General features: G+C 47.5%; 1 long non-coding RNA gene across 1 annotated transcript in view; it reads left to right on the top strand.

Annotated features, from left to right (window-relative positions):
* Window positions 1-19177, top strand: part of LOC143837694 (uncharacterized) — a 57349-nt gene that overhangs the window by 31273 nt on the left and 6899 nt on the right. Inside the window, exon 2 of the long non-coding RNA XR_013231057.1 lies at window positions 12818-12865. This is a non-coding gene — a long non-coding RNA (uncharacterized LOC143837694). The remainder of the gene's footprint in view (window positions 1-12817; window positions 12866-19177) is intronic.

The following is a 19177-nucleotide window of genomic DNA, read 5'->3' as shown; positions in this document are numbered from 1 at the left end:
TAGAATACAGGTTGCACAACAAAACAATCAAATATTGTGGAACACCCATTGCTTTAAAATCCAATCGTCCCTCTTCATAGTCTGTACAGTCAAAAAGGTTGCTGTGATCTATGAAACAAGCTGATTTTCTTCTGAGATTGTCTCGTATGCTCTAGTAACCAATGTACATTTGCTGTATGATCTCTTGTGCTTCTTTCAGTTCTGAATCCATCTTGAATATCTGGTGCTTTTTATTCAATTTATGGTGACAGTTTGTTGTAAGATTTTGAGCATCCCTTTACTCACATGAGAAACTAAGGTGATGGTCTGATACTTGCTGCAGTCTTTGGCATCTCCCCTAGGTTATCTAGTCTATTATCTATTGCCCACCAATTTCACTGGGTGTCTTACATTTCTAGTATTATGGGGGGAGGGGGACAAAGGTCTCGCTCTCTACTTTCTCCACCCCATGAATATCTTTATAAACCTGCATCGTAACACACCCACATAAATCCTCAGGTATCCCACCTCCTCTTTTTGGTGCCTAAAATGGAATACAACCATCACCTTAGACACAATGGAAGACAATCTTAACTATTTTACTTGTAAGGAAAACAAGCATGTTTTCCAAGCAATTCAAAAGCCATGTTAAACATGAGACTCCCTCTCAATAGTGTATTCATTGTTCTGGCAGCTTTTGCAAACCAGAGACTCCTACGAACTCTCAAAAGGCAAACCACTAAAATGGAATGTAGTACAACATAGACTCATGTCCGATAATATTCTCCATTAAAAAAAAAAAATTCAAGACTCAAAGATTTCAGCAGGATTGTAATTGCTCCCTACAAATTTACATTTATGTATTTCTTTATCATTTGGCATGTGTGTAATGAAGCCAGGAGATCCTAAGATTGTCTAGCTGCCAGGCAAGAAACATTCAGAAGTGGTTTGCCATCACCTGCCTCAATTTCACAACACTGGTATTCTTTGGAGGTCCCCCTTCCAAGTGCTAGCCTGAGCTATGTAGGTCAGGCTACAAAACGGCAAATTCTTTCATCCTGTTCCGAGCCCTCACTTTGTCACATGAGCAATCCCACCAGTAGCGAGCACGACAACATTATGACAAGATATTGTCAATCAGGAGGGATATCTCCATGGAGAGGCGGTGGGGGGGGGATGAGGGCATGGAAAACCAAAAAACACTGTCATAAACCTTGTCCTGGAGTGTTCCTTTCAGCGGCTCTGGAAATGCTTGTAAAAACAGCAGGCCTCTCTTTCAGTCAGCTTAGCTGAGAGCAGTGGGTTGTCCCGTCATCGTGTTCTGAAACCTCCCGCCCTTTGCAGCAGCCAGAGCCCCACCCAGCCTCCGGCCTCCTGCTGAGCCCCTCACCCCCCAAACCTCCTGCAGGGCTGAAGGACAGAATGATTGATGGCTGTGCACTCCAAAGAAATGAATTACAAATATTGATTAGATCTCTTCTGCCTGGGCCAAGCCCGGGTGCAAAGAGGCCAGGAAGGGGGAGGAGGAACGGGGAGAAGAAAGGAGGCCGCGGCCGTGAGAGGTGGGGAGGCAGTTAATTCAAAAAATTAATTGCTGTCAAGTGGATTTGGATCCCAATCAATCAGGCCTGTTGTGATTCTTTGCCGATAGATAGGCACTGCACACTGCACTGCGGCGCCCAGGCAAAGCGTCTATGCTAATTGGCCGGAGGAAGACAGGCCCTGCCTCTTGGCCCGACATCCCCAAACAGGATGCTGCATGGCATTGTTTGAGCCTCCCCCAATGCTCCCTTCAGCCCCAAGCTAAGAAGACATAGCAGAGTCTACAAAGTAGACCAACATGGGCCAAGCACACAAAAAAGTCAGCCCCCCAGTATGCCCCACCAAGACCATCTTCTCCACAGGGCTCAAGTGCAGAGAGGACAGATCCTTGGAGGACCTGAGGGAAATAATATTCAAGGGAAGGGAAGGAAGAAGAAATGGAGGGGCTGCTCTTGACCTTTGTTTTCCAATCTGACACAGAGGAGCTATCTGCTATAATGGTCTCTGTATTTGTATACCTTTCCTTGGTATGGCAGTCTCCATTTTGCCTTTGGGGATTGCCTCAAAATGTACCCACAGACATATGTAGAGTTATTCCAAATCCCTCTCCTAAAAATGGGAGGGGGGGAGTCTAATGCATGTGAATGAATCCTTCATACATGCAGGAGAATGAGATAGTAGAATCACTTCACTGTGCAGCTAGAGGAGGACATTTTTGGAATGTTTCTTCTAGTTAGAAACTCCCTGCAAAGAGAAGGCAAGCACAGCAAGCAAAGGGGCAGAATATTCCGCCTTTCTGTCTACTTTTCTAGGCAATGTTTGCAGGTAGAAACCATTGCCTTGAGTTTGAGCAGTGCAGTCCATCATAAGACCCCAAGGAAAAAAATGTTCACAGTCAGAGTAGTTCAGCAATGGAATGGGCTGCCTAAGGAGGTGGTGAGCTCCCCCTCACTGGCAGTCTGCATGCAAAGGTTGTATACACACTTTTCTTGGATTCTTTAGGATGCTTTGGAATGATCCTGTGTTGAGCAGGGGGTTGGACTAGATGGCCTGTATGGCCCCTTCCAACTCTATGATTCTGTGATTCTATTATTCTAAGAAGAGCCTTGCTGGATTAGACCAGTGGTCCATCTAGTCCACCACCTTGTCTCATACAATAGCCAACCAGGAGGAGCAACAAAGAGGGCTTGATTGCCCTCAGGGAAGGCAGAGGCCTTCCCCTGAGCTGGTGCCCTAGCACTGGGTCTCAGAGGTTTACGTCTTCTGAATATGGAGCCCCCTTCTAGTCACCATGGCTGCTAACAATTCATGGTCCTGGCCCTTTTCAAAGGGAACCCGAAGCCCTTTTCAATGCTTGTGGCCACCACTACATCCTCTGGCAGTGAACTCTGTAGGGTGGCCAGCCTTTAGATGAGGCCTAGAGATCTCCCAGAATTCCAACTGACCTCCAGATGAAAAACATCCATTTCCCTGGAGATAATGGTTACTTTTGAGGGTGAAATGTATGGCATTGTCTTCCTTCAGCCCTGCCCTCTCCAGGATCCACCCCCAAATCTCCAGGGCTTTCTCAACCCAGAGCGGGCAACCCTAATGCTCCACCATTTATTAACCTGGGTAAAGAAGCAATTCCTATTGCCCATCCTGTGATCTACTGCCCAGCATCTTCATTAGCCGCCCCCAAATTTAATGCTTTGGGAGAGGAAGGAAAAGTTTTCTCTCTCCACTCTCATTCATAATTTTATCACATCTCCCCCTACATGTGTCCTTCAGCTGTACTTTATACAGAACGAGGCATTGGGATTCTAGACTTTCAGAAGGATGGTCATATTTTCAAATGCTCCCCCATCTATTTGAAAACAACCACCTTGGTACATAGGATAAGGTAGCCTATCAGGGAGCACAGTGGAGTGCTACAGACCACTCCCAGGATGTGCTACATGCCAGAAGTTCTCTCAGGCAGTGGGGGTACCTAGCCTGCTTGGTGCCTGGAGTGGGTGGGGCCTTGGTGATGCAGGGGTGGAGGGCATGCCTGAGTGGGTTCTGCAGCTGGTAGAGCCTGCGCCAGGCACCTTGCAGCGAGTTTCTGGCAGCTATGGTCACTGGCTTGGAGTAGGGACAATTTCAGGAGGACCCAATCCAGCCACACTGCCAAGAGCCCCTGCATTCTCAGGAGACCTGGCTCCTTTTGCAGCTGCACCCAGGAGCAGCTGGAGAGCCCTGGGCATGTGGCGGGGGGGAGGCTCAAGCCTGCTCAGGACAGTGAGGCTCCCACCACTTTCAGTCACTTGATCGTGCCACCATGGTGGCAGCATCTCCCTGGGGACTGGTGACCTGTGACCCATGGTGCCCCCATCAAGTGGGGCCCAGGGCACGTGCTATGGCTGCCATCCCATAGATATGCTGCTGTTCTCAGGGGAACATGTCTTAAAATATGCCTTCCCTTTTGCATCCCGAAGACTTGCAATTCAGAACCCAACTGCTGCATTCAGCACTCGCTGCCAATCAAAGTGTAGCCGTTTCACACTCTGCAGCTGGCAAAACAGTTCAGCTTGAACAGTTCTGCAGCATAAGCCATTGGAGGGCTATTCTGGTTTTCCTGCAACTTGGATTTGTAAACCAGGGCAGGACAAGCAATAGTCATGGAGCCTTTCCGTGATCTGTTTGTACATCTCTTGGTCAGTCATCATTAGCATGAGAACAGAGGCATCCCAAGGGCACCAGAGAGATTTGTTGGTGATGGAGTAAATTTGCTGGCAAGAGAACTGAACTGACTGTGTCTTTAAAAGCTACCAGAGTACACAAAAACAGTAAAAAAAAAAACCCTGGAAGAGAACAGGAGCTTCAGTGTAGCCCAGATGACCTCCAATCAGATCATAAATGATCCAGCCGGTCAAAGAAGCAGCCTTGAACCAGGTCAATGGATTGGTCCTTCTAGCTCAGCATCCTGGCTGGCAGAAGATCTGAGAAAGATTAAAAGATGTCCTGCCCTGGAATTTTTTGAGCCAGACTGAACGGATCACATGCTGCACGCACAGCACATTCGTTGCCACAGCCTGGTTCATTACAAAGTCAGACTCTGGGTCCAGTTGATGCTCTCAGCATCACCGACGGCATGATCCAGCAATGGCTCACCAGGATCTCGAGGCAAGAAAGCACCTTTTCAACACGTTCTAGATACAATTGTCTTAACGAGATATTCCTGGGATGGAACTCTAGATCTCCATGACATTAGATTCTGTTCACTGAGCTGTGACAGGGAACAAAGCCATGGAAAAGGGAGGGGGGGATAGAAGCTGCCAGGAGGGCAAGGCCTTAGGTTGGCTCAGAGTTAGATGGCAAAATTGTTGCCTTTAGATTAGGGGTCTCCATGGTAGCTGCTGACAGCCTTTCTGGCTCATGCCTACTAAGAGTTTGTAGAAAGTATGTAGGGCTATGTGTGTGGGGGGAAGGGTGTTTCAAGGCTGTTTCTATTTATTTGAAAGTCATTTGCAAGATTCAACTGCCTCAATCCTATCTCAGCTACAATTGCCCATCTTATTAAGTATCTGAACTCTAGCTAAATTTTCCTGACAATTAACCCACCAACTCAATCCAAGCCCCTTTCTGTGTATGGATGAAGAAGCTCTGTTCCACTGTATCTGAGGACATGTGCTTGTGCATGAAAGCTCATGCCTTGAATGAAATTTGGGTGGTGCCCCTGGGCTCACACTTTGTTCTGCTGCTTCAGACCAACATGGCTACCCACCTGAAAACTATTTATTATTATTTATTCATCATGTGGGATGCGTGGGATGTAAAGTGAAAAAGGGAAGGGAAAAGAAATAAACCCAACCTATAAAGCAAGGTAGGAACCAAATAAGTTCAGAAATCAGAAATTTATTATCATAAAAATATATAACATTTTCAAAAATTTTAATGCATTTGTAAATAAAATTGTTCTAAGGGGCCAATACAAAAATGTATTGAAAACTATATTTAATCACCCTCCCAATCTGATACTGCCTACTAAATTCTGAAAATGTTCTTTCTGCAAAAATTGATGTTGGTGGACAATTTTTTTAAAAGGTTATCATTATTTCTGTGAAACAAAATATCTTTTATTCTATTGCTTCTAACCTTGACGGTACATAGCATTTTAATACACGTGGCTCAAATGATGCAAAATAATGCTTATTGTTGCCTGTTTATAGCTTTATTGAGTCTTTTAAAAGTCTTCTCCTACTTTTTAAAAATTGCAGAGTCTATGATCAAGTCCTCAGAACTAATTGGGCACAACAAATCCGCTTCTCTGCTTAGCAGAGCCAAGGCAGCCAGCCCATCTTGTTGCATAGCTGTCCCCCCCCCCCACCCACTACCCCCTCTTCTCAGGGCTTGTGCTTTCACTACCTATCATCACAGCCATAACAGAAGGAATGACTGAGGAAACCACTTCTTCATCAAGGCCCCCCCCCCTCCCCTTGCTTATTTTGCTTCATGGTTAATCCAGGGCTGCCAAAAAGAGATTCAAACCCAAGACTAACATTCTAAGCAGAAAACGGTGCCATCTCCTCTGTGCTGCCATGCTTGTGTTCTGCTTCAAGCCACAAAGGTTCTAGCTATAAACCTGTACCAGTCAAGGCACCACTCCTCTGCCTAAGCCCAGTTCGACCCAGCCATGACTGCAAATCCCTCCTCAGTCCCCACTAGTGCATAGAAAGGGTTCCTCAGAAATGCCTGGAGGACAAGGCTATCCTTTTTTAAAAAGTGAAGTGCAACAGTTAAGTGACTGGGCTATGCATTGGGTTGCCAGTTCCTCATGGCCATCAGAGGGGATGGGGAGGTAAGACTGCTAGATCCAAGGTTTGGAAACTCCTGGAGATTTGGGGATGGACAAGGACCTCAGTGGGGCACAAAGTAGAGTCCACCCTCCAAAGCCACCATTTACTTCAGGGGAACTGATCTCTGTAGTCTGGAGATGGGCTATAATTCCAGGGGATCCCCAGAACCCACCTGAAGGTTGGCATCCCTAGCTATGAATTAGAAGCTCTTCAGTTCAAACCTCACCACATGCAACTTTGCTCTCTTTTGGAGAAGCGGTCTTCAGATCCTCGGATGAGCCCTCAAGCCCCAACTACTGAGGCGCAAATGCTTACACAGCTGTCATATTGTGTTTTCAGAAGGACTTGCTTCTATTGCACACGTGTGGGTAACTTGTGTGCACACCCAGAGGAACAATGATGAAGTGAGGCGATGCTACTGAGTGGGACATAGGATCTCTCCATGGTACTGATCCTTGGCTTTGTTATGCATGACGATGAACCTCCTAGTGCTCATATTGTGTTTCCTGCCCTTCTTCCTTTCGAGGCCATCAGAGCAGGGGAAATCATGGTGACGACTCACCCTCTTTCTGCCTGTCATGTGCTGGCAGCTTAGGGAGTCCTATGCTACTGGGAACAGTTGAATGTCACATCACAGAGAACTGTTGTAGGGCCCAATAGGGATGCCAGCCTTCAGGTGGGACCTGGGGATCCTTTGGAATGACAAGTCACAACCAGAATTAAGAGATCAGTTCCCCTGAAGACAATAGTTGCTTTTGACCCTCTAGCATTGTACCTCATTGAGATGTCTGTCCTCTTCAGACTCCATTCCCAAATCCCCAGGAGTTTCCCAACCTGGATCAGGCAGCTCTGCCACCACCCCCATCCCCTGTCCATGGCCAGGGGGGCCTGGCAACTCTAGGGTCTAATGCAGCCTTTCTCAGCTTTTTTTTTTCCATTGAGAAACCCCAGAAACATTCTTCAGGCTTTGAGAAACCCCAGAAGTGGCACAATTGTGCAGAAAATGGTTAGGAAGCATAGATGTGTACATGCCCCTTCAGGGCCCCTCCCCTTCCCAACCCTCCAGACACATCATTGGCCATTTTGGGAGTGGTGGGAGGGCCAACATGACCATATATGTTCATGTAACATGATAAATGTTTAACCAATTTTAAAAAATATATAAAAATTAACTCCTAAGTATTTGAGAAACCCTTCCAGGGCCATCAAGAAACCCCAGGTCTTCAGGAAGCCTTGGTTGAGAAAACCTGGCCTAATAAGATGAATAGATGCAAAGTGCTTTGTATAGCCTTGGGAAATGCTTTCCCTAAGGTGTGATGAGATGGTGCGAACTGGCATTGGAGGGAGAGATGGTGAGAATGTGCCCTTTTCAGGAAGATGTTCTCAGATATCGCATGTCAACTGTGGCTGTCAGGATTTGCAGCATTTGTGATATTTACAAGTGGGCATTTTTGGTTCCTCCTTGAATTATTGCATTTCTTACAAATCCTTAGTGTTCATTTTCTAAAAATGACCATGACATGCATTAGGCAGAGATGTCCTTGAAGCCTGCTTGGATAGTTTAAAGGGCAGTTCTGTTGCTTTTGCCACAGGGCAGAAAATATCATATTATTCCAGTGCTGGCAATGTGCATGTTCAAGACCCAATTCAAAGTGCTGGTTAAGGCCTCCAATAATTTGAGCCCAAGTTACCTTTGGGCATATCCCCCCTCCCCAAAAAATGTGTCCCTTGTCACTGTATTAAAATAATCCATTCCTTCCTTTAAGGTATTTGTGAAAATGTCAGGGAGGTATGATTGCCTGTTGTGGGTTAAGAAATGCCTGGAGATTCGGGGGTGGGGCCTGAAGAGGGCAGGGTTTGAGCAGGGGAGAAATGTCAGGGCGGCATAATGCCATAACAGCCCACCTTCCACTGAGGCCATATTCCGCAGGTGCCCTATCTTTGTCAGCTGGGGATCAGGTGTCATCCCAAGCAGGAGGGACCACTTCTCTGAATACGTTCCCCAGAGAGCTCTTTGACTGAGCACAGCGGATCAGCTAAGGATCCCTGGCCCTAAGGAAATCTCCCAAGAGAGATCAGGGCCCTGTCAGAACTCTCTGAGCTCCTCAGGGCCTGCAAGACGGAGCTCTTCCACCAGGCCTTCTGGTTCAGGCCGGCTGGACTATATACAGCACTGTATCAAATTCTTGGGCCTCCCTCCCGCCCCCTCCCGCCTTCCTCTGTCTTTGGGTTCCTCCAATTTTTAATATCTATCTGGCCATGTGTTACTACTGCTGCTGATGCAACAGTGATAATAGTGCTTTTAAACGGTTTACATGGTTTTAATTTTTTAGCATTTTAACAGATTGTTATGGTATTGAGTCTACATGTGTAAACTGCCCTGAGACAATTTTACTGAGAGGGACAGTATATAAACCCCGAAATCAATCAATCAATCAATCAATCAATCCCAGGTCTCAACCCCATATGGGGGCGGCAACACTGATCTATTGGGCTGCTGTCCATGTGCCACTGGAACTTAACAGGGCCAAACCATCACCTTAGTCTTAGAGTGATTCATGCACAGAGATGCTTCTTTGCAAATGTTACTAAGGAAGGGGGAGGAGAGAAAAAACCTAGATATTAATAACACTCTTAATGCAAAAGCAGAGACCGTAAAATGCAAGGGAGAGCTGTGGCCGTGTAGGTTTTACATCCCCTTTGCAAACATGACGGAAGCAATCGCTTGTGGCTATAAATGTCCTCTGCGTGTCCCCTGCGCAGGCCTGGAAAGCTGTTATAGATTGGCCTACATTTGCTAGATGTCTGTTGACTACCCAGTATCTCCTGGCTTGTACCTCCCTCTGCTAAATACGAACAGTGGCTTGCCTCTCGGGGTACGGAGACTGAGCAAAATGTTTGGCATATGAAAGAGCACAGCAGGGATGACTAAGAAAGAGGAGAATAGCAAGATTTAGGGAGGAGAGTCCCCCAGGAGAGGTGGGGGCCCCCACCCCCAAATTGCATTTGAAAAGTACACAGCCAGTCCATCCCTTCTCCCCGCCTGCACATGCAGGAGTCATCCTGTGTCATGGCCCTACAGGGGCAGCTCAAGATTTGTTGCAGCCAAGTTAGGCACAGCCCACGCTGCCCTGCTGAAAATGGAATGGTGCCCAACCCTCCTTGAGTCATTTCGCAAGAACCCAAGACTTAGTTAGATTTCCTCCCAATAGCCGCCATGCTGCAGGCATACTGTTTCTGAAAGGGTGTGCATTCTCGATGCTTAGCCAATGCCAGAAAAGGTCTTTGGGACCTGTACTATGCTTGCTAGGTCAGCACCAAAGTCACAAGTCTAGTGGTCCAGGCAGGGGTCCCTGCTTTCTGGACATACCTCATCACCCCAAGCCCCCCAAATCACCCAAACCTGAAAGAATATTGATGACATACTGATAGCACTCAGAAATTACATCTGCATGCCGGGGTCATTGGGGGGGATACTCTATGATGTGAAACAATTCTACCACTGAGTTTTGCCCAAAAGCCAGAGTTCCGCCCCGATGTTTCCAACATACTGACGTCACTTCTGGCCACTATCTTTAGTGAGATTTTCAGTGCTTGCAGAAACATGCCAATAAGTTTAAAACCTGCTGCTAGGTATGGGAGCCTTGAAGCTAGCATGCTTAGGATTTTCAGGCCCAGGGCCTGCATCTCAGCTCTCCTGAACATGGCAGGACTGGGCCTTCTATTCAAACCTGCCAAGTCAAAGTGCAACGAGAATCAGATTGCAGAATCTACCTAGTACAATTTTATCTCATCCTGCCTCCAAGGAGTTCAGAATGTTCCCTGGATAAAACAAGGAAGGGAGAACCATGGACAACAACCTTGCGAAGTAGGAGACCCTGCAAGTTTTTAAGGCAGAGTGAGGATTTGAAACTGGGTCTCCCAAATTCCAGTCCAATATTCACTGAATCTCTTTTTAAAAAACAATTTCACATTACAAAGAAATCCCAAGAGTGGGAAGTAGGCCAGGGGGATCATGCTGCCTTACAGGGCTGTTGTTACAAGGGTAACATCAAGCTAATGTATGCAGCATGTTTTAAACATTTGGAAATACTATTTAAAAAGCTAAGTAATAGTCAGCAGAGAAGCTGGCAATAAAAACCAGTAAGAAATTAAACTTTGAACTGTGGAAAGAAAGGTAATCTAATATTTTCTTTCCAGCTTTGTTAACAAAATAGAACCAATAACTTTTTTAAAAAATGCCTTAACTTTCCATGCTGGCACAGTAAATTTATTCAACATTTCTATGATCTGTTTTTCTCCTGGGAGGACCCAGCCTGGCTAACAGTACACAGAAAAAGCAAAAAAAAAAAAAACCCTGACTACCTCAGTTAGTCAACTTGGGTTTAGTTGATTAATTTATCAATGAAGCTGACCAAAGTATTTACTCTGAGCCAAAATAATGAGATCCTAAGTAAAATCATTGCAGTCTTTGCTGTAATTACTGAAATTTTGTGATCATTGAGAAAAACACAATGCATCCTCAGAATAGGTGCAAAAAAATTAATGCAAACCAAATTCTATTGGATCTGTAAACTCACAAAGTTTAAAACATGTCATGAGACATCATTGCCTCAATCCAGATCTTGATTATCCTATTAAGGCCCAGCATGACTACTAAATATACATAGGTATTAAGGGGTTTTTAGGGGTTGTGCTATATTTTATTGTTTTATTGTAAACCACCGCAAGACTAATTGGGAGCAGTGGTATATAAATCCAAAGATAAATACATAAATAAATGTAGCCTGCCCGAAAGTGCAAGCCACACTCCTGGGACCAATTTGGGTCAGGAAGACCGGACAGGGGATAGCTGAAGCTATCCCACTGCTCCATGGCCCTGATCCAAATCAGGTGCTTCAGAAGGGAGCTTCTACAGGGAACATGCAGTTGCAGGGTCCTTGAGCAGTCATGGGTTTGATGTCCTAATTCAGGCAAAAGGACATTAGAACCAACTGGCAGATTCAGCCCAAAGACCCAGCTCCTGCCAGACTTTCTCTCCAGTGGTCATTGCCTTGGGAAGCTCCTACAGCAGGCAACTGAGTGAAGAAGGAAGTCTTTTTGTGTCCCACAACCTATGGAGACAAGCGAGATGCCACCATGAAAATGGAAGTGCTGTTTTTTAAGAAGAGCTGAGAGAGAAAAGAGCTGGGTTTTTGTACCCCACTTTTTACTACCCAAAGACGTCTCAAACCAGCTTACAATTGCCTGCCCTTCCTCTCCCCACAACAGACGACCTGTGAGGTAGGTGAGGCTGAGGGAGCTCTGAGAGAAGTGTGACTGGTCCAAGGTTGCCCTGCGGGCTGTATCAAACCCGGTTCTCCAGATCAGAGGCTGCCGGTCTTAGCCATTATACCAAGCTGGCTAATAGCTTAAAAAATAGGATTCCCACTCTTCAGAGGCATTGATTTCTGTGGACTTGTTTTTAAAAGTCATTTGAATCATGTAAAAAAATTGTGACAGATAAAGAGATTGTTCCTTTTGTCTTCACCAAACCTACTGCCAATCAGTTTCATAAAGTGAAGGATTCGCTTTGGAGACACATTTATCCTTCGCCATTTATAATTTTACAAACCTCTGACGTCCTCCAAAGTTGCATTTTTTTCCAAGGTATTACAGCCCCTATGAATTTAGAGTATCCTGGAGGGTGAAACTGTTTCTGTCCCCAAGGTCTCCAGTAGCAAACACTGTAACTTAGTACATTGCAGCAGTGTATTGAAACAGGGACACCTACAGAAGAGGTAGATGTTTTCTCTGGGGTTTCAACTGGTATGGCACAGAAAGAGCCAGATGGGAACTGAGCATGCTCCTGGAGGCATTACAGATTGGGGGAAATTGAGAATCAGTTACAGCAGGGATCCTCAACCTGTGGTCCTCCAGATGTTCATGGATTACAATTCCCATGAGTAAATGCTGTCAGGGGCTCATGGGAATTGCAGGCCATGGACATCTGGAGGACCACAGGTTGACTATCCCTGAGTTACAGTAAAAGGGGAGGCGATGGAGGGGACATGAACCTTCTCATGCCATTTATAGTATGATGGAAAAGGAGAATTGGATCCAAATAAAATTTCCCCATCATTAGGGAAAACTTCTCCCATCTCCCACCTTCCACAATTCCTCATAGGACCCCACCTGATATAAGCTGATGCCTCCCTTGAGAATATCAGTAAGATCAGTCTCTTCATAATGTGGACTTCTTTTTTCCTGTTTGTTTCACTTGTTTGTTTTAAGGTTTCAACCATCTATTATTTTTAAATAATCAAGATCTGCAATGACTGGGGAAAACAGTTCCCCCCTAAACATGATGTTTCACTCAATGAAACTGACTGGCAGAAGGTTTGATAGAAACTCATTGGGGAATGTATCATATTTTTAACACAGATTTTTAAAATGCAGATTACAAATGCCATTTTAAAGAAGCATTCTCTCCTCTGCAGGAGAGAAGAGGCACCAACGCATCCTATCCTTCCTCCAAGAAACTTCAGGTAACAAGCATGTTTCTCCCTTCCTCCACGTTAGCCTAACAACAACCCCATGGGGGAGGTTAAGTTGGGAAAGTGTGACCAGCCCAGAGGAACCTTAGAAGGCATGTGACTCAGCAGGGATTTGAATCCATCTTCCACGCCTGATTCTGACACCTCCATCCCCTAGAAACAAAGACATCCCCTGCTTTCCTTCCTCTAGCACTTTTTCCCCCTCCTCTGCATATTTAGTTGGCTTTAATTAATAACGGAATTGATTCATCAGTGGTTGCTGCGAACCAAACATTCCTTGAAGGGAGGAAGTCCCATTTAATTGACTGGATGTTGCTTCTAAGAAATCATATCCAGGATTTCACCTTAAGACTCAATCGACTGATTTCTTTAATTGGGTGACATTTCAAAATTTATTTTAGAACACCCAGTTTGCAGCTCTGCAGAATAAGCCACGATCCTGTGGAAATAAAAATGTCCTTTGAAGTGTGAGATAACTTGTCGTTTCATGACTGTTGTGACGAGAAGGGAAGGCCAGGCATACTAGTTTCTTTCCCGGTTCCTATGGACGCCAGAACCTAAAACAGCCACAAACAGTCCCTCCAATCCCCACACACCTTTACCAAGGGTTAAACACTAATTCTGTAAAAAAAATTACAGTATTTGCTGGCATATAAGACTACTTTTCCCCCCTGAAAAACATGGCTCCAAGTGGGGGGGGGGGTCGTCCTATACGCCGGGTGCATTTCAGTTGGGATAGACATAGCTGCCCATAGTGGCCCATAGTACTGTAATGTAATGTAACAAACTCTATATTTTGAGTGGAAATGTTGGGGGGTCGTCTTATACGCCCAGTCATCTTATACGCCGGCAAATATGGTAATTGAGGTCTATAATAGTTTGGCTTTGGGAAAGACTTTGAGAGAATGACTGACAAAAGTCCCCCAGTGAGCTTTGGGGCTGCCCAGGGAACTGAACAAGATCTCCCCAATACTAGTGCCCCACTCTAACCTGCACACTGTCCTGGTTTTTACCATGCACAAGTGTGCATTTTGTGTGTGCCTTAGAACCAGGGCAGATGTGGGTTGCACTGATGAAGAATTCTGATGTTTATTGTTTGGCTTCTTTAACATTTGATTTGGATTGATGAGATCAGAACATGTGCAGGTCAGAGCATGTGCAGGCCTTTTTAGGAGAGCAGCAGAGTGCCAAGAAACCCTAGGCCAAGGCTGAGGAAAGTTTAGTCCTTGTGAGCCCAAAAGATTCCTGTGCAAAAAGATTAGCTATCATTTGATTCCTCCTGCCCTTACGGGTCCGCAAAGATTCTCAGAGGAAAGGTACCAGGCTACTTAAAAAGCTACTTAAAAAAAAAAACTAGACCAGAAAAGAAGACTCCCCCTGCCCCATTTATAACAAATGGGCTTTAATCAGTCTCTCTCAGGAATTCCCTGGTTCTTCTGCCCTTGGTGTCTAAAATAGACAGCTTAGTGTCATGGTTAACAGGGATGGCCTGTAATCTGGCGAACCAGATTTCTCGCTCCTCCTCCATGCAGCCAGCTGGGTGACCTTGGTTCAGTCACAGTTCTCTCAGGGCTCTCTGAGCCCCACTTACAGGGTGACTGCTGTGGGAAGAGGAAGGGAAGGAGATTATAATCTGCTTTGAGACAAGTAGGATGCAAAAACCCAGCCTCCTTAATGATTTTGGGTCTTGATCTTGCATGATACTTCTTTTGCTAAAGAATGCCCCGACCTTTTGTTTCACCATCAGAACATAAAGCCGTCTTCTCAGCCTTGCTTCTTGCCCACTGAGTTCAGACTGTGCTCTTTCCTGTCCTACAAAAGGTCTTGCAAACATTTGACTCACAAAAGCTCATGCTGAACAAATGCTTGTTAGTCTTGAAGGTGCCGGGGAACCCAAGCTTCATTTGGCCAGCTTTGCCTAAGGGTCGCTCTGCGGGGATGCATGGCTTTCTTTCCTAACTCTATTTCGGATTTCTTTATTGTATATTTATTATTTATCTTTCCCATATATGCCTCCCTCATATTCCGGTTGCATTAAAAAGCTTTAAATGTGCAACTAAAAGTGCAAGTTTCAATGCCTGCTTACCCGAGAGTAAGTCACATTGAGCAAGGTGGGCCTGACTTCTGAGTAAACATGCATGGGATTGCACTGTGGCAATGCCAGTCTGAAAAACTCAGCAGAAAGACCCATTGAACAGACCTGAGTAGGATTCTGAGTAGGATTCTGAGTAGATCAGCTTAGCCCATTTCATTCATTCATTCATTCATTCATTCAAATTCCACCCTGTCTATGAACACTAAGGGTTTTTTTTTCAAAATTATAAAATACAAAATCCAATATATTATAAACTTTAAAGATTCAACATTAAAATTCCAATGTAAATATTAAATGATAAAATATTAAAACTGTCCATAATGCATGGGCATGGAAAGGGGTCACGTAGGAAGTTTCAATCAAGGTTTTGGCCCAGTGGGGACAGACAGAGAGGTCAGTGGTTCCCGGTGTCACTTCTGGCCTCAGCCATAGGCCTGGTGGAAGAGCTCTGCCTTACAAGCCCTGTGGAACTGTCCAAGGTCCTTTGGGGCTCTGATTTCACTGGGCAGAGTGTTCCACCAGGTGGGACCAATGTTGATTAAATTTTCTGCTGAGCAAACAGGACTGGGCTGCACAAGGTCCAGTCTATTCATGTTTACTCGTCCCACTCGTCCCTGTGGCTTCGTCCCATTAAATTCAATAGGTCATATTCCCAAATAAGGCTGCATTAGTACACAAACTGAAAGGGGTTGGGGACTTGGAGATGTACAACAGGACAATAAAATCAGAGTCCAGGAGCACCTTTAAGACCAACAAAGATTTATTCAAGGCATGAGCTTTCGAGTGCAAGCACCCTTGACTCCTGTCAGCAGGATTTTCGCAGGCAGAAAGATGTCCCTGGAATCCTGACTCCATGCAAAGCTATTGTTGTTTGGAGGAACACTGACTGACTGCTGGATACGTGGGTGGGTTACAGTTTTTGTGCTTGACATTGCTGAACTCCGCAAGGGATTGCTTTTAATTGCCTGTTTTGAATGTTTTAAGCCCACCTATTTTTCTAACACACATTTTAAAACCAAAATAAATAATTTCATGGGCAGGATGCACAGAGAGTCGCTTTCGATTGGGATATAGGGGAGTAGGGAGGGATGATTGGAAGGCCTGCCAGGGAAACCTGGAGATGTATGCATAAGGAGAATTGGGGTTTACTGAGGATTTTCTATGGGGGAAATTGGCATTGATTGGGGATTTTTGAATAGGGGGACTGGGGTCAATTTGGGGATTTTCTATATGAAAATTGTGTTGGGGGACGGTGCACAGGGGTTGATGGAATTTTCTGTAGAGAGATTAGAATCCATTGGGGATTTATTTATTTTTTTGAAAAAAAAACAGGACTGGTGATGATTAGGGAATTGTTGTAGTGGGAACTGAGGCTGATTGGACCATTTTGTACAGGGGAAACAGTGGTTAATCTGGGCAAATCGTATAGAGGGCATGGGGTTGATTATGGATTTTGCTTGCTTGTTGGTTTGTTGTCCGGATACAATAGACTCCACTGACCCCCTGGTGGGAGTCTTGGTAGTTTGGCTTCTGGGAGCTTCCAGCCTGCGGCACTGAAAGCCGCTGCCTTTTGGAAGGCAACCATCCATTTGAGCTGGAGATTCTTCCCAGCCAGAGTCCAACACACTCTCGATTTTAAGGGGATTGTTTCTTTCTATCTGCCCTGGCCCCCCACGGCCCGCCCCCACAGTCAGCGCTTCTTTGGGGCCCGGATTGGAGGAACCTAAAGGGAGGCCTGGACTCTGGTCTTATTGTGCTACTTCAGACCCACACGGCTACCCACTTGGATCTATCTGGTAGATTGTGGGGAGGGGAAACCTATTGCAGTTGCATGGGGCTGGAGCCCAGCCTCCAGGACATGGGGAACTCTCGAAATCAGGAGTAAATAGAGAGTGGAGATTTTAGTAAAAACCTTCCCAAAAAGAGAAAGGTAGGTTTGGGTTTTGCTGTAGAAAAAAAGTATTTATTTCTAAATAATTCTAAAACCATTAAGAAAACGAGAGACACTACTCATAACTGGGCCATGAAAACTCTGTGTCCAATTAAGTCTCCACCACCATGAGTGGGGGGAGTGCAGGAACAGGAGTGATGGCCCAACCTCTCCTTCCCCCAAAGTCTTACAGGAACTAAAAACCCATTTCGGACAGCACAGTGAGGAGAAGCAGACCCTGGCCACCCAAATGAAGGGACCCACTGTTTTTACATCTTCATAGGGATGCCTGCCTTTTTAAAAAAACGAACAGCTAGATCCAGCAAAACGAATAGCGCTGCTATCGGGGCAGAGAAGCAGAGGGGGGTGGCGGATCAACGAAAATAACTGCGGGAAAATAGGATTCGCATTCAGCCCTGCTTGAGGGCGGTAGTTATTGGAGTCTAAAAGGTTACCTTTGGGGAAGGATTTACCAGCACATAACTGGAAATCTTGATTAAGATGGGGGGGTGGGGAGTCGCCGGTGGCATTTGATTTTGACCTACCACCGCTCAGCCCCGTCTTGAGTCCGGTTGGGATGTGAACTGGGGCTGAACCGGATTGCCAAGGAAGCCGTCGAGTTCTGAGCCCTTTTCTCCGTCCCCCTCCTCCCCTTCCCACCCTCCCCTCGGCCATCTCGAGGGTTGCCCGGTGGGGAAGGCAGCCTCGCAGGCCGTGTCCCCCCCCCCGCCCGCCGGCCTTGACCGCCGCGCTCTTCGCCGGGCTTCGAGGGGGAAGCGGCCTGGAAACGGTGCGCGCTCGGGCGATCCCTCGGAGCCGGGAGGGTTTGCAGAAAGCAGGGGAAGGGCTGCCTCGAAAGGGCTCGATCCCTCTAAAGGGCAAGCCGGCGCTTTGGTTCACGTGGATGCCGGGACGGTGGAAGCCACATCGCAGCCTGCGGACGGACGGCTGAGAGGGAGAGAGATCCCAAGCAGGAGGCGCGGGCGGAAGGCCACGGGTTCCGCACCCGTCGGCTGCTGCGCTGTCCGGGGAGCCCGGCAGGAGACCCGCCTTCCAAGGTGTCCCAGCCACCCAGCCAGCCAGCGTGTGCGGGAGCGAGAGTGCGGGTTCCAGGGCCTCGGTCCCGCTCGGCCTTGTCTTCTTTCCCTCCCCACCCGGCGGCCGGGAGGCCAGGGGGCTGCTCCGCGGTGGCGGGGTCCGGGGCGCGGGGGGCTCCTGCCCGGCCGGAGAGACGAGTCCCGCGGGCGGCCGTCCGCCTTGCGCCCCCTCGCCTTGCGCCCGGCCTGCGCAGGATTCGGGGTGCGCCTCGTTGGCCGCTTTTGCGCCGTGTTTGCAAAACCGAAACCCCGAACGGAGTCGAAGGGGGGGGGGCAGGGAGCTCGGCGCTTATTTCTCCTTTCTGTTTTCAGAAGCTGGACCGCCGGTCGAGAGTTACCGTCATATTAGTGCGTTTAAGCGAGGACTTTTAAAAAAAATGCAAACCGAACAGCCCAAAGTGGGCTTTCTTGGGCGTCTAGGATGGCCGTCGCAGCCCTCCGACCCCGCTGTGGGTTTCCCCCCGTGGGGGCGCCCAGCCTTCGGGCGGACCTCTCCCCCCCCCCCCCTCTCAGCAGGCCCCTTGACTTTGCTCCGGGGGCTCCCGGCGTTGTTCTCCTCCCCTTCTGGGGCCAAAACGAAACCAGAGGCGGGAAGAAGCGCAGCGGCTGGCTGGAGGCCGTGGTGGGCACAGAAGCAGACCCCCAGCCCCACGGAGGCAGGACGGCGCTCCTCGTTCAAAGGATCTGGGGAAGAGAAACGACGGAAACGAACTGAAGTGCGGAGGGCGGCGGAGACAGACCCTCGGGGCGGGGGGTTGCCCAAGACGCTCAGGGATCTCGCCGGCAGACGGCCGCCCCATCCGGCCGCCTGAAGAGCCCTTCGCAGGCAGCGGACGCGCTCCCCCGACAGTTGAGGCCACGATTAGGCTTCAAGGTGCCACACACACACACACACACACAAAGGACAACTCTGGCTTGCTCTTCCCTGGAGAAGGCTCGCCTCCCCCTCCCCCTATTCCTCACCTCCTCCACTCCCCACGCTCGCTCTCTCTCACACACACACACACACAGAGACACACAAACACACCCTTTCCGCAACTAGTTATGCAATCAGCGAGGCTGCCCGAATTGTCTTTAATCCTGACCCGTGTCTGAGAAACCTGCCGGCAGGAAGAGTAGCTGCCCCGATTCCTCCCCTTCCCTCCCTCCCTCCTCCCCCCCGCCTCCTCCCCCGCCCCGCC

The sequence above is a fragment of the Paroedura picta genome, chromosome 5 (genome assembly GCF_049243985.1).
Source record: "Paroedura picta isolate Pp20150507F chromosome 5, Ppicta_v3.0, whole genome shotgun sequence".
NCBI lineage: Eukaryota > Metazoa > Chordata > Lepidosauria > Squamata > Gekkonidae > Paroedura > Paroedura picta.
Note: the sequence above shows the minus strand (reverse complement) of the source record. Positions and strands in the feature narration are given on the sequence as shown.